This window comes from Macaca fascicularis, chromosome 1, assembly GCF_037993035.2.
Source record: "Macaca fascicularis isolate 582-1 chromosome 1, T2T-MFA8v1.1".
Lineage (NCBI taxonomy): Eukaryota > Metazoa > Chordata > Mammalia > Primates > Cercopithecidae > Macaca > Macaca fascicularis.
In genome coordinates, this window is record NC_088375.1 from 142975944 (window position 1) to 142989872 (window position 13929).

Below are 13929 nucleotides of genomic sequence, written 5' to 3' on the forward strand. Positions count from 1 at the left end.
CAAATTATTCAGAGAATGTACATTAATGAGGACTTTCATTTAAGGAAATAGTGAGAAATTAGGTTGGGAAAGTAGTTTGGAGCCTGACTCTGAAAGACTTTGAAGATCAGGCTAAAGGATCGTGGAAGAATTTTTGTGACAAAGAATGATATGACCAAAGGAGGGTTTTATTGCACTCATTTAGAAATGGATTGCAGGCTAGTGTTCTCCCTCTCTCCTTTCATGGGACCACTGCTGATATAGGCAGAGGGGTGGGAAGCGAGCTGTTAGTGGCTATAACAGGACCCTTCATCTGAGATGGTCAGTGGGATTTGCTGGGCCAAATGGAATAAGCTGAGTCGCAAATCATAGAGGGGAGGTGAAGTTCAATGTGCCTAGTGAATGGTCAAGGAGTACCAAATCAGCAAGGGGTAGAAATAGACACTGGGGCATGAACCAAGAATTTAAAACCAGGGAGGTGAAAGTGCATTGTGTTAAGTACATTATCCATATCTGTTACCCTCTAATAATAAACATATCACCTAACAAATCTGCTACTATAACTACTGTTATATTCATCTTATGTGCTTGTGATTGGTAGATTAATTGAAAATATTTCAATAAGTCTAAACCGTATTTTGTGAATGCAGCAAGGATAGACTTAACTTTCCATCTTCTTTTTATGAAGTCATGCAAGCAGAAGAATATATAATGAAATTAAGGTTTTGTAGGAACATGTACATCATCTGTGTACCTGTGGTGCCAACTTTCTGGGTTCACAAAAGGGAATGATCATGGAAAGCACCAAAGGTCAGTAAGTTCTTGTGCTCACAAATATGAATGGAGAGAAGTTCCAAGGATCTGGACAGGAGAGCTGATATATCTGCTTTTTAAAAGCAGGACTTGGCTCAGTCCTGCGATGCCTGTGGACTTGCTACAAAAAGCTGTGCCTGAATTACTCGTAGTTAATTATTTTCTATCTACTTTCTCTCCAAATAAAGGACATGAGTTATCGTAGCATCAGGTATTTATATTTCAGGAACTTTTTTTTTTTTTTTTAAAAACACAGTTCTAGTTTTCCTTGTTCATCCCATGGTCAAGGTACTAGTGAGCAGAGAAATAACCTAAAGGCAAGTTGTACTTAAGAGAGGAATAGGGATCTGAGGTCTCAGAATTGGCCACAGAATTAATACTTAGGCACAGAATAATTGCAAATTCGATGAATACAAAGGAAAAGAAAATTAAATAAAAAGTATTTGTTACAGAATTTTAATACTTTATGAATTCCAAGGAATTTTTATTTTTAAAAAACGGTCTTTTTTTTTTAAACTTTAAGTTCTAGGGTACAGGTGCACAACGTGCCATGTTGGTTTGCTGCACCCATCAACTCATCATTTACATTAGGTATTTCTCCTAATGCTATCCCTCCCCCGGCTCCCCACACCATGACAGGCACTTGTGTGTGATGTTCCCCTCCCTGTGTCCAAGTGTTCTCACTGTTCAATTCCCACCTAAGAGTGAGAACAAGCAGTGTTTGGTTTTCTGTCTTTGTCATAGTTTGCTCAGAATGATGGTTTCCAGCTTCATCCATGTACCTGCAAAGGACATGAACTCATCCTTTTTTTATGGCTGCCTAGTATTCCATGGTGTATATGTGCCACATTTTCTTAATCCAGTCTATCATTGACGGACATTTGAGTTGGTTTCAAGTCTTTGCTATTGTGAATAGGGCCGCAGTAAACATACGTATGCATGTGTTTTTATAGTAGCATGATTTATAATCCTTTGGGTATATACCCAGTAATGGGATCGCTGGGTGAAATGGTATTTCTAGTTCTAGATCCTTGAGGAATCACCAGACTGTCTTCCACAATGGTTGAACTAATTTACACTCCCAACAACAGTGTAAAAGTGTTCCCGTTTCTCCACATCCTCTCCAGCACCTGTTGTTTCCTGACTTTTTAGTAATTGCCATTCTAACTGGTGTGAGATGGTATCTCATTGTGGTTTTGATTTGCATTTCTCTGACGACCAGTAATGATGAGCATTTTTTCATGTGTCTGTTGGCTGCAAAAATGTCTTCTTTTGGGAAGTGTCTGCTCATATCGTTTGCCCACTTTTTGATGGGGGTTGTTTGTTTTTATCTTATAAATTTGTTTAAGTTATTTGTAGGTTCTGGATATTAGACCTTTGTCAGATAGGTAGATTGCAAACATTTTCTTCCATTCTGTAGGTTGCCTGTTCAGTCTGATGGTAGTTTCTTTTGCTGTACAGAAGCTCTTCAGTTTAATTAGATCCCATTTGTCTATTTTGGCTTTTGTTGCCATTGCTTTTGGTGTTTTAGTCATGAAGTCCTTGCTCATGCCTATGTCCTGAATAGTATTGCCTAGGTTTTCTTCTAGGGTTTTTATGGTTTTAGGTCTAACATTTAAGTCTCTAATCCATCTTGAATTAATTTTTGTACAAGGGGTAAGGAAAGGATCCAGTTTTAGCTTTCTACACATGGCTAGCCAGTTTTCCCAACCCCATTTATTAAACAGGGAATCCTTTCCCCATTTTTTGTTTTGTCAGGTTTGTCAAAGATCAGATGGTTGTAGATGAGTGGTGTTATTTCTGAGGCCTCTGTTCTGTTCCATTGGTCTATATGTCTATTTGGTACCATTACCACGCTGTTTTCATTACTGTAGTCTTGTAGTACGGTTTGAAGTCAGGTAGCGTGCTGCCTCCAGCTCTATTCTTTTTGCTTAGGATTGTCTTGGCAATGCGAGCTCTTGTTTGGTTCCTTATGAACTTTAAAGTAGTTTTTCCAATTCTGTGAAGAAAGTCATTGGTAGCTTGATGGGGATGGCACTGAATCTATAAATTACCTTGGGCACTATGGCCATTTTCACGATATTGATTCTTCCTATCCATGAGTATGGAATGTTCTTCCATTTGTTTGTGTCCTTGTTTATTTCATTGAGCAGTGGTTTGTAGTTCTCCTTGAAGAGGTCCTTCACATCCCTTTAAGTTGGATTCCTAGATATTTTATTCTATTTGAAGCAATTGTGAATGGGAGTTCACTCATGATTTGGCTCTCTGTTTGTCTGTTGTTGGTGTATAGGAATGCTTGTGATTTTTGCACATTGATTTTGTATCCTGAGACTTTGCTGAAGTTGCTTATCAGCTTAAGGAGCTTTTGGGCTGAAATGATGGGGTTTTCTAAATACACAATCATGTCATCTGCAAACAGGGACAATTTGACTTCCTCTTTTCTTAATTGAATACCCTTGATTTCTTTCTCTTGCCTGATTGTCCTGGCCAGAACTTCCAACACTATGTTGAATAGGAGTGGTGACAGAGGGCATCCCTGTCTTTTGCTAGTTTTCAAAGGGAATGCTTCCAGTTTTTGCCCATTCAGTATGATATTGGCTGTGGGTTTGTCATAAATAGCTCTTATTATTTTGAGATACGTTCCATTAGTACTGAGTTTATTGAGAGTTTTTAGCATGAAGGGCAGTTGAATTTTGTCAAAAGCCTTTTCTGCATCTATTGAGATAATCATGTGATTTTTGTAATTGGTTCTGTTTATGTGATATATGACGTTTATTAATTTGTGTATGTTGACCCAGCCTTGCATCCCAGGGATGAAGCCAACGTGATCACGGTGGATAAGCTTTTTGTTGTGCTGTTAGATTTGGTTTGCCAGTACTTCATTGAGGATTTTCACATCAATGTTCATCAGGGATATTGGTCTAAAATTCTCTTTCTTTCTTGTATCTCTGCCAGGCTTTGGTATTAGGATGATGCTGGCCTCATAAAATGAGTTAGGGAGGATTCCCTCTTTTTCTATTGATTGGAATAGTTTCAGCAGGAATGGTACCAGCTCCTCTTTGTACCTCTGGTAGGATTCGGATGTGAATCCATCTGGTCCTGGACCTTTTTTGGTTGGTAGGCTATTGATTATTGCCTCAATTTCAGAGACTGTTATTGGTCTATTCAGAGATTCAGCTTCTTTCTGGTTTAGTCTTGGGAGGGTGTATGTGTCCAGGAATTTATCCATTTCTTCTAGATTTTCTAGTTTATTTGCATAGAAGTGTTTATAGTATTCTCTGATGGTAGTTTGCATTTCTGTGGGATTGGTGGTGATATCGCCTTTATAATTTTTTATTGTGTCTATTTGATTCTTCTTTCTTTTTTTCTTTATGAGTCTTGCTAGCAGTCTATCTATTTTGTTGATCTTTCCAAAAAACCAGCTCCTGTATTCATTGATTTTTTTGAAGGTTTTTTTGTGTGTCTATGTCCTTGAGTTCTGCTCTGATAGTTATTTTCTGCCTTCTGCTAGTTTTTGAATTTTTTTGCTCTTGCTTCTCTATTTCTTTTAATTGTGATGTTAGGATGTTGATTTTAGATCTTTCCTGCTTTCTCTTGTGGGCATTTAGTGCTATAAATTTCCCTCTACACACTGCTTTAAATGTGTCCCAGAGCTTCTGGTATGTTGTGTCTTTGTTCTCATTGGTTTCAAAGAACATCTTTATTTCTGTCTTCATTTCGTTATGTACCCAGTAGTCACTCAGGCACAGGTTGGTCAGTTTACATGTAGTTGTGCAGTTTTGAGTGAGTTTCTTAATCCTGAGTTCTAATTTGATTGCACTGTGGTCTGAGAGACAGTTTGTTATGATTTCTGTTCTTTTACATTTGCTGAGGAGTCCTTAACTTCCAACTATGTGGTCAATTTTGGAATAAGTATGATGTGGTGCTGACAAGAATGTATATTCTGTTGATTTGGGGTTGAGAGTTCTGTAGATGTCTATTTGGTTCGCTTGGTGCAGAGGTGAGTTCAAGTCCAGGATATCCTTGTTAACCTTCTGTCTTGTTGATCTGTCTAATATTGACAGTGGGGTGTTAAAGTCTCCCACTATTATTGTTTGGGGGTCTAAGTCTCTTTGTAGGTCTCTAAGGACTTGCTTTATGAATCTGGATGCTCCTTTATTGGGTGCAAAAATATTTAGGATAGTTAGCTCTTCTTGTTGAATTGATCCCTTTGCCATTATGTAATGCCCTTCTTTGTCTTTTTTGATCTTTGTTGGTTTAAAGTCTGTTTTATCAGACTAGGACTGCAATCCCTGCTATTTTTTTGCTTTCCATTTGCTTGGTAGATCTTCCTCCATCCCTTTATTTTGAGTCTGTGTGTATCTCTGCATGTGAGATGGGTCTCCTGAATACAGCACACTGATGGGTCTTCACTCTTTATCCAATTTACCAGTCTGTGCCATTTAATAGGAGCATTTAGCCCATTTACATTTAAGGTTAATATTGTCATGTGTGAATTTGATCCTGTCATTACGATGTTAACTGGTTATTTTGCTCATTAGTTGATGCAGTTTCTTTCTAGCATCAATGGTCTTTACATTTTGGCATGTTTTTGCAGTGGCTGTACCGGTTGTTCCTTTCCATGTTTAGTGCTTCATTCAGGAGCTCTTGTAAGGCAGGCCTGATGGTGACAAAAATCTCTCAGCATTTGCTCGTCTGTAAAGGATTATATTTCTCCTTCACTTATTAAGCTTCATTTGGCTGGATATGAAATCCTGGGTTGAAAATTATTTTCTTCAAGAATGTTGAATATAGGCTCCCACTCTCTTCTAGCTTGTAGAGTTTCTGCCAAGAGATCTGCTATTAGTCTGATGGGCTTCCCTTTGTGGGTAACCCGACCTTTCTCTCTGGATGCCCTTAACAATTTTTCCTTCATTTCAACCTTGGTGAATCTGACAATTCGTGTCTTGGGGTTGCTCTTCTCAAGTAGTATCTCTGTGGTGTTCTTTGTATTTCCTGAATTTAAATGTTGGCCTGCCTTGCTAGATTGGGGAAGTCCTCCTGGATAATATCCTGAAGAGTGTTTTCCAACTTGGCTCCCTTCTCCCTGTCACTTTCAGGTACACCAATCAAACATAGATTTGGTCTTTCCACATAGTCCCATACTTCTTGGAGGCTTTGTTCATTTCTTTTTACTCTTTTTTCTCGAAACTTCTCTTGCCACTTTATTTCATTAATTTGATCTTCAGTCACTGATACTGTTTCTTCCACTTGATTGAATCAGCTACTGAAGCTTGTGCATACATCATGTAGTTCTCGTGCCATGGTTTTCAGCTCCATAAGGTCATTTCAGGCCTTCTCTACACTGTTTATTCTAGTTAGCCATTCATCTAATCTTTTTTCAAGGTTTTTATCTTCCTCGTGATGGGTTCGAACATCCTCCTTTAGCTCAGAGAAGTTTGTTGTTACTGACCTTCTGAAGCCTACTTCTGTCAACTCATCAAAGTCAGTCTCCATCCAGCTTTGTTCCATTGCTGGCGAGGAGCTGTGATCCTTTGGAGGAGAAGAGCCACTCTGGTTTTTAGAATTTTCAGCTTTTCTGCTCTGGTTTCTCCCCATCTTTGTGGTTTTATCTACCTTTGGTCTTTGATGTTGGTGACCTACAGATGGGGTTTTGGTGTGGATGTCCTTTTTGTTAATGTTGATGCTAATCCTTTCTGTTTGTTAGTTTTCCTTCTAACAGTCAGGTCCCTCAACTGCAGGTCTGCTGGAGTTTGTTGGAGGTCCATTCCAGACCCTGTTTGCCTTGGTAGTACCAGCAGAGGCTGCAGGACAGCAAAAATTTCAGAACAGCAAATATTGTTGCCTGATCCTTTGTTTGGAAGCTTCATCCTAGAGAGGCACCTGCCTGTATGAGGTGTCAGTTGCTACTGGGGGCTGTCTCCCAGTTAGGCTACACAGGAGTCAGGGATCCACCTGAGGAGGCAATCTGTCCACTCTCAGAGCTCATACGCCATTCTGGGAGAACCACTGCTCTCTTCAGAGCTGTCAGACAGCGATGTTTAAGTCTGCAGAAGTTTCTGCTGCCTTTTGTTCAGCTATGCCCTGCTCCCAGAGGTGGAGTCAACAGAGGCCTTGCTGAGTTGCAGTGGGCTCCATGCAGTTCAAGCTTCCCTGGCTGCTTTGTTTACCTACTCAAGCCTCAGCAATGGCAGACACCCCTCCCCCTGCCAGGCTGCTGCCTCGCAGGTGGATCTCAGACTGCTATGCTAGCAGTGAGCCAGGCTCCATGGGTGTGGGACCCACTGAGCCAGGCGTGGGATATAATCTTCTGGTGTGCCGTTTGCTAAGACCATTGGAAAAATGCAGTATTTAGGCGGGAGTGTCCCATTTTTCCAGGTACAGTCTATCATGGCTTCTCTTGGCTTGGAAAGGGAAATTCCCCAACCCCTTGCGCTTCCTGGGTAAGGCATTGCCCTGCTCTGCTTCAGCTCACCTTCTGTGGGCTGCACCCACTGTCCAACCAGTCCCAATGAGATTGAATATTTCAGTTGGAAATGCAGAAATCACCCATCTTCTGTGTCGATCACGTTAGGAGTTGCAGACCGGAGCTGTTCCTATTCGGCCATCTTGGAACAGACCCCATTTTTTTTTTTTTTCCATGAAGCCTCTTCATTTGTCTCTCCTAATGAAACTTTTGTCTTTTGTTTTTGAGACAGAGTCTCACTCTATCCCCTAGACTGGAGTTCAGTGGTGATCTCAGCTCACTGCAACCTCTGCCTCCTGGGTTCAAGCAATTCTCCTGCTTCAGCCTCCCAAGTAGCTGGGATTACAGACACATTCCCCCATCCCCAGCTACTTTTTGTATTTTTAGTAGAGACAGGGTTTCACCTTGTTGGCCAGGCTGGTCTCGAACTCCTGACCTCAGGTGATCCACCTGCTTCAGCCTCCCAAAGTGCTGGGACTACAAGTGTAAGCCACCACACCCAGCCATAATGAAACTTTTGAAAGACAATGAATATCTTTCTAATGATGAAGCTATAAGTATACAGTTTAAAAAGATGTGTGATAATGGGAATTAGACAGCTTATTCCTAATCACTACCATAGCAAGATAGTCTGAAAAATTTAAAAGGCAATAGTAATACATAGCATACACCATGTGGGAAAAACATAAAATGGAGAGATATTAATTAAGATCTATTAATGGAAGTGAGAATAATCCATTTTTTAAAAATCAGGGAAAGCCAATTAAAGCTTATTTGTTACAATTAAAATATTTCAGCTCCATACACTTACTTGAAATAGTTCTCTTCACTTCTAGGACAATTAATGCCAGAATCACCAATTGCTCTCATTCATTTTTTGAGAGGATCAGGCCATCTAGTGGTAAAGAGACCTATCTATCACAATGGGCAGTATAAATGTCTTGTGGATTACATATGATGCTATATGAGGGTGGGAGTTACAGCAAAGAACTGTCACATGGAGATATCAGGTTAGCCTCAGACAGTATTTTGTAAAAGTGTATTGTTTTTCTTAATGTAGAGAAAAGAGAAATTCACCACAAATACTGAAAAACAACACAAAGGGAATAACTAGCTCAGTAATAAAAAAGTTAAAATAATTACTTTTATAATCAAAACTATGATTCATATGGTTGAATTTCTTTGATCAAACTAAGTATTGGAGCATCAATGCTGCTTCCTAATGTCTAAGATTTAGTCTTGACAGATGTTTAAATTTGAATTATTTACTCATATCAACTGAAAAGTGTAATTCCAAATAATTAAGGTTTATTAGTTGGCTAATTTAGTAAATAGCCTCTTACGTACTGGAGACTGTGTTGGGTGATAGAAAGGTAACCAGTTAATCTGGCAGTTTGAACTCACTGGAGAACAAACATGAATTAGTTTTCTTCTTCTCCAGTCACTGCTCTCTCAATAGTATCCTAGGCAGATACATAACTTGCTAGTTGCCTTCAGTTATTAAACAATGTGTAGCCATTTATAAGCTCTAGTCTCATCTCTCCTTCCCCAGCCCCTGCTTAATTGTAACTCAGGGGACAAGGACAGGGAGACAAGAGCTGTTGGTTCATTGTTCTCACCCTCTTCTTCCTTTCCAAGCTCTCCTGAGTTTGACGGCATGGAGGAGAGATTAAAAGGAAAGGGTACCAGTCTTTTTAACTAGTTGAGCTCATTACTAAAATTGCTATGCATTACCGCTTCTCTGGCAAATGTTGACTAGACATTTGTACCCTCTCTGTGGCAGGTTTCCTACTGCTGGTTCTGGTGGGAGCACCTGTGAGGTTCTTCAGGGGAACCATTTTCTTGACACCTTCAAGGGGTGGTGTACCCCATTGGTGTACCCCCACTGTCTCTGGCTGCTGGAGTCACTTCAACCAGCAGAATGCCTACTAGCTGGGGCATGAGAAACATGGTTAAAGGCCTCCTACTCTCCTGGTATTTGACTCATGAAAACATGCATTCTTGCTATGCTCATTTCCAGTGATCGCTTCTCTCTACCCATCTCCATTTTCTTTTTCCTTGAAATGTAGTTGTGGGACAGGTCAACAAGACTACTGCGTAGGAAGTTGTACACCTAGGGAATGAGATTCTAGTCTCCCTGTATTGTGAACACCCAAATCTCTATAAGTTATTTTCTTGGTGCTCTGTTTATGGCTTGGGGGTGGGGTATGTCCAAAGAGAGTTTCTAGGCCATGGCACAGGAAGGGGGAGCCTAAATGGAGTCTTGAAGAATCCCTGAGTTGAGGCCTTTGAGTCCAGGGAGACCAAAGCAGATAAAGTTTAATGGAAAGAATTTCAGAGAGAAGAGAGATGCACAGAAAGAGAACTCCAGATACCTGCAGAGGATCTCCTCGAATATTCAGCTGTGTACTGATAAGCATAACCATGTAAGGAAAGACTCTTACCATTAGACAGGAAACACGTACTTTCGTCAAGGAAAGACCCAAATGAATCAGAAGTAACAGGGCCAGAAATAATGCTTATTCCTCACCAGCCGGACAGAAAAACTTAAAGGTTTATACAGCACTGGTAGAGTATACAAAAGCTTCTGCCTCAATCATTGGGAATAACTAGGCTTAGATTGAGCACTGCTCTGCTTCCAACTAACAATCTTAAAAGCAAGATACAAAAGGACCAAACAGCTTCCAAAATAACTTAACTGTCTTCTGGAATGAAGCCCAACAATGTTTAAAGAATTAAAAAAATATCTAGCACCCAACATGTTAAAGTTCATGATGTCTGCAACCCAGTAAAAATAACCAATAACCAGCTATACAGGAAACAGGAAAATATGACCCATAATGAGGATAAAATTAATCAGTTGAAAGTGAATCATAACTGATATAGAGTTAGAATGAGCAAAGATATTAAAATGATTGTGATAGTTGTATTCCATATCATAAAAAAGCAAAACAGAGACCCAAATCTAATTTTAGAGATGAAACAATAATATGTGAGATCAAAATATACTGGAGAGAATTAACAGCATATGAGATGTTACAGAAGAAAAACTTAGTGAACTTGAAGATAATAATAGAAACAATCTAAAACGAGACAACAGAAAGGGAATTTAAAAAACAACCACAGGGGAACAGTCAAGCAGTCTAATAGACATCTAACTAGAGTTCCTGAAAGAGAGGAGAGAAAGGGAGAAATAGAAAAAAATATTTGAAGACATAATAGCCAAAAATATTCCAAATTTGATGAAAAGTACAAACCCACAGAACAAAGAAGCTTATATGAACCCGAAGAAAATTGCACAAAGGAACATCACATTCAAACTGCTCAACCCTAGTGATTAAGAAAAAAAATAATACAAGCAGCCAAAGGGGAAAAAATCACCTTATGCACAAAGGAACAAAACTTAGAATGACAGCAGATTAGTCACTGAAATCAATGCAAGTGAGAAGATGGTGAAACAACATCTTCAATGTATTGAAAGAAAAAAAATCCTCTGTCAACCTGAAATCTATGTCCAGTGAAAATACCTTTCAAAAGCAAAAGGAAAAAAAAAGTGCTTTAGCAGACATACAAAGGCTGAAAGATATTGAAAGAGATGGGGAGAAAAAAATCTGAAAGAATCCATCAACAGCAGAACTTTACTGCAAGAAATGCTAAAGGATGTCTTTCAGATAGAAGGAAAATGATATCAGGTAAGAAACATAGATCTGACATCACGACAAATGATGACATAAGGAGTACAAAGGCTATGAGAAAAGAAATGGAGGTGGGTCTCAGCAGCTTGGGTGGCTGGAGTGAGAGGTGACAATGTGCTAGCAGCCCTCATTCTCAGTGCCTCCTTGGCCTTGGAGTCCACTCTGGTGGTGCTTGAGGAGCCCTTCGGCTCGCCACTGCACTGTGGGAGCCCCTCTCTGGGCAGGCCGAGGCTGGATCCGGCTCCCTCTGCTTGCGGGGAGGTGTGGAGGGAGACGCGCCAGCGGGAACCGGGGCTGCACACTGGGCTCACAGTCCAGAGTGAGTTCCGACTGGCCCCGGCTGGGCAGGCCGGCACTGAGAGCTGCTGGCCAGCGCTGCAGGCCCAGGGCAGTGAGGGGCTTAGCACTCGGGCCAGCAGCTGCGGTGGGTGTGCGGGTCCCCCAGCAGTGCCAGCCCGCCGGTGCTGCGCTGGAGTTCTCACCGGGCCTTAGCTGCCTCCCTGCCGGGCAGGGCTCAGGACCTGCAGCCTGCCATGCCCCAGTCACTCCCGCGGTGGGCTCCGGCACAGCCAGACTGCACTTGGTCCCATCAACCGCCCAGGGACTGAGGAGTATGGGTGCAGTCAGTGGGACCGGCAGGCAGCTCCCCCCTCAGCCCCTGTGCAGGATCCACTAGGTGAAGCAAGCTGCGCTTCTGAGTCTAGTGTGGACTTGTAGACTTTTTATGTCTAGCTAAGGGATCAAAAACACACCAATCAACACTCTGTGTCTGGCTCAAGGTTTGTAAATACACCAATCAGTATTCTGTATCTAGCTAACCTAGTGGGGACTTGGAGAACTTCTCTGTCTAGCACTCTGTGTCTAGCTAAAGGATTGTAAATGCACCAATCAGTGCTCTGTCAAAACGGACCAATCAGCTCTCTGTAAAATGGACCAATCAGCAGGATGTGGGTGGGGTCAGATAAGGGAATAAAAGCAGGCTGCTGGAGCTAGCCGGCTGCCAGCCTCTGCCTTCCCTTCCACAGGGGGGGAAGCATTGGCTTGCTCTTTGCAATGAATTTGGCTGCTGCTCAGTCTTTGGGTGCACACCGCCTTTATGAGCTGTAACTTTCACAGCAAAGGTCTGTAGCTTCACTCTTGAAGCCTACAAGACCACGAACCCACCTCAGGAACAACTCCAGATGCGCCGCCTTTAAGAGCTGTAACACTCACTGCGAAGGTCTGCAGCTTCACCCCTGTCTGTCAGACCACGAACCCACCAGAAGGAAGAAGCTCCAGACACATCTGAACCTCTGAAGGAACAAACTCTGGACACACTGTCTTTAAGAACTGTAACACTCACTGCGAGGGTCCGCGGTTTTATTCTTGAAGTCAGGGAGACCAAGAACCCACCAACTCCAGACACAGGAGGAGTGGCAGCGGCCAGGCAGCCCAGTGTCGCGAAGGCTCTTGGCGCGCTGCAGCCTGCAGGCACCGGGCAGGCGCCCTCCCTGCCGCCAGGATGCCCAAGAGGAAAGGCAGCTCCACCGAAGGGGCCGCCAAGGAAGAGCCCAAGAGGAGACCCCTGCGGTTGTCAGCTACACTTCCTGCAAAAGTGGAAGCAAAGCCGTAAAAGGCAACAACGAAGGATAAATCTTCAGACAAAAAAGTGCAAACACAAGGGAAAAGGGGAGCAAAGGGAAAACAGGCCGAAGTGGCTAACGGAGAAACTAAAGACAAATGGGGAAACGAAAACTGAGGAGAGTTCAGCCTCTGATGATGCAGGAGAGAAAGAAGTCAAGTCTGATTAATACCATATACCATGTCTTTTCAGTGGTCCCTGTCTCCCTTCTTGTACAATACAGAGGAATACTTTTATCAACTATTTTGTAAATGCAAGTTTGTTAGTAGCTCTAGAAATATTTTTAAGAAGGAGGGAATCCCATGTCATCCCATTTTTTAAGTGTAAATGCTTTTTGTAAAGAGGTGAAATCATTTGCTAGTTGTTTATTTGCTGGTACAACCAGAAAATAGTGTGGGATATTGAATTATGGGGGGCTTTGACTGTCTTAGGTGTCAGCTTAACAATCCATAGATGTTTTTATATCCTTTAATACAAAGCATATTAAATGGCAATATGGAGTCAGTCCTGCATTTAATGTCTTGAACATTTTAAATTATTTCTGTTGCCTTGTTTTTTCATAGATTTTTTTCCTAAAGAAAACTACTCTTTGATCATGGCTCTCCCTGTCAGAATTGTGGGCACTCTGTAGCATCTTTGGTTGTGGTAGTCCTATTTTCCTAATAACTTGGTTACTGTGCTGTGAAAGATTACAAATTTGAATATGTAGTGTACATGCTATTCAGTTGTGAGCTGGTGGGCCGTATGTAACATCTGACCAACATGTGAAGATACTGGTACTTGATAGCCTCTTAAGAAAAATTTGCTTCCAAATTTTAATCTGTAAAGTTACTGGAATAACTTTTTAAAAGAATTACAATACATGGATTTTTAGAATTTTGTTATGTATGTTAAAAATTGTGTACAAATTGAAATGTCTGTACTGATCCTCAACCAATAAAATCTCAATTATGAAAATAGAAAAAAGAAACGGAAATATATTATTGTTAGTTTCTTATACATGAAGTGCCAAAATATCACTTGAAGATGGCTATCACTTATAAACCCAAGAGCAAATTTCAAAACAAAAAAGATACAGCTAACATGTTAACAAAAGAAACACGTTATAATAATACCAAATGTTCAATTAATATGAAAGAAAGCAGAAAAGGAGGAAAAAGGGAAAAACAAATAGGTGAAAAAAATAGAAAACAAATAGCAAGATAATAGATTTAAACCTAATCATATCAATAATTACATTGTTGTAGTTTCTTACTTTTGTATGAAAAATCTTAAATCTTAATAATGGAGTTTATGTAGTCATGTGCCACATAACAAGGTTTCAGTGATGGACCACATGTACGACTGCGGTCCCA

General features: G+C 41.0%; 1 pseudogene; it reads left to right on the forward strand.

The window, feature by feature from the left end:
* Window positions 1-12454: 12454 nt before the first annotated feature.
* On the forward strand, window positions 12455-12743 carry LOC107130443 (non-histone chromosomal protein HMG-14 pseudogene; annotated as a pseudogene).
* The last annotated feature ends 1186 nt before the right edge of the window (window positions 12744-13929 follow it).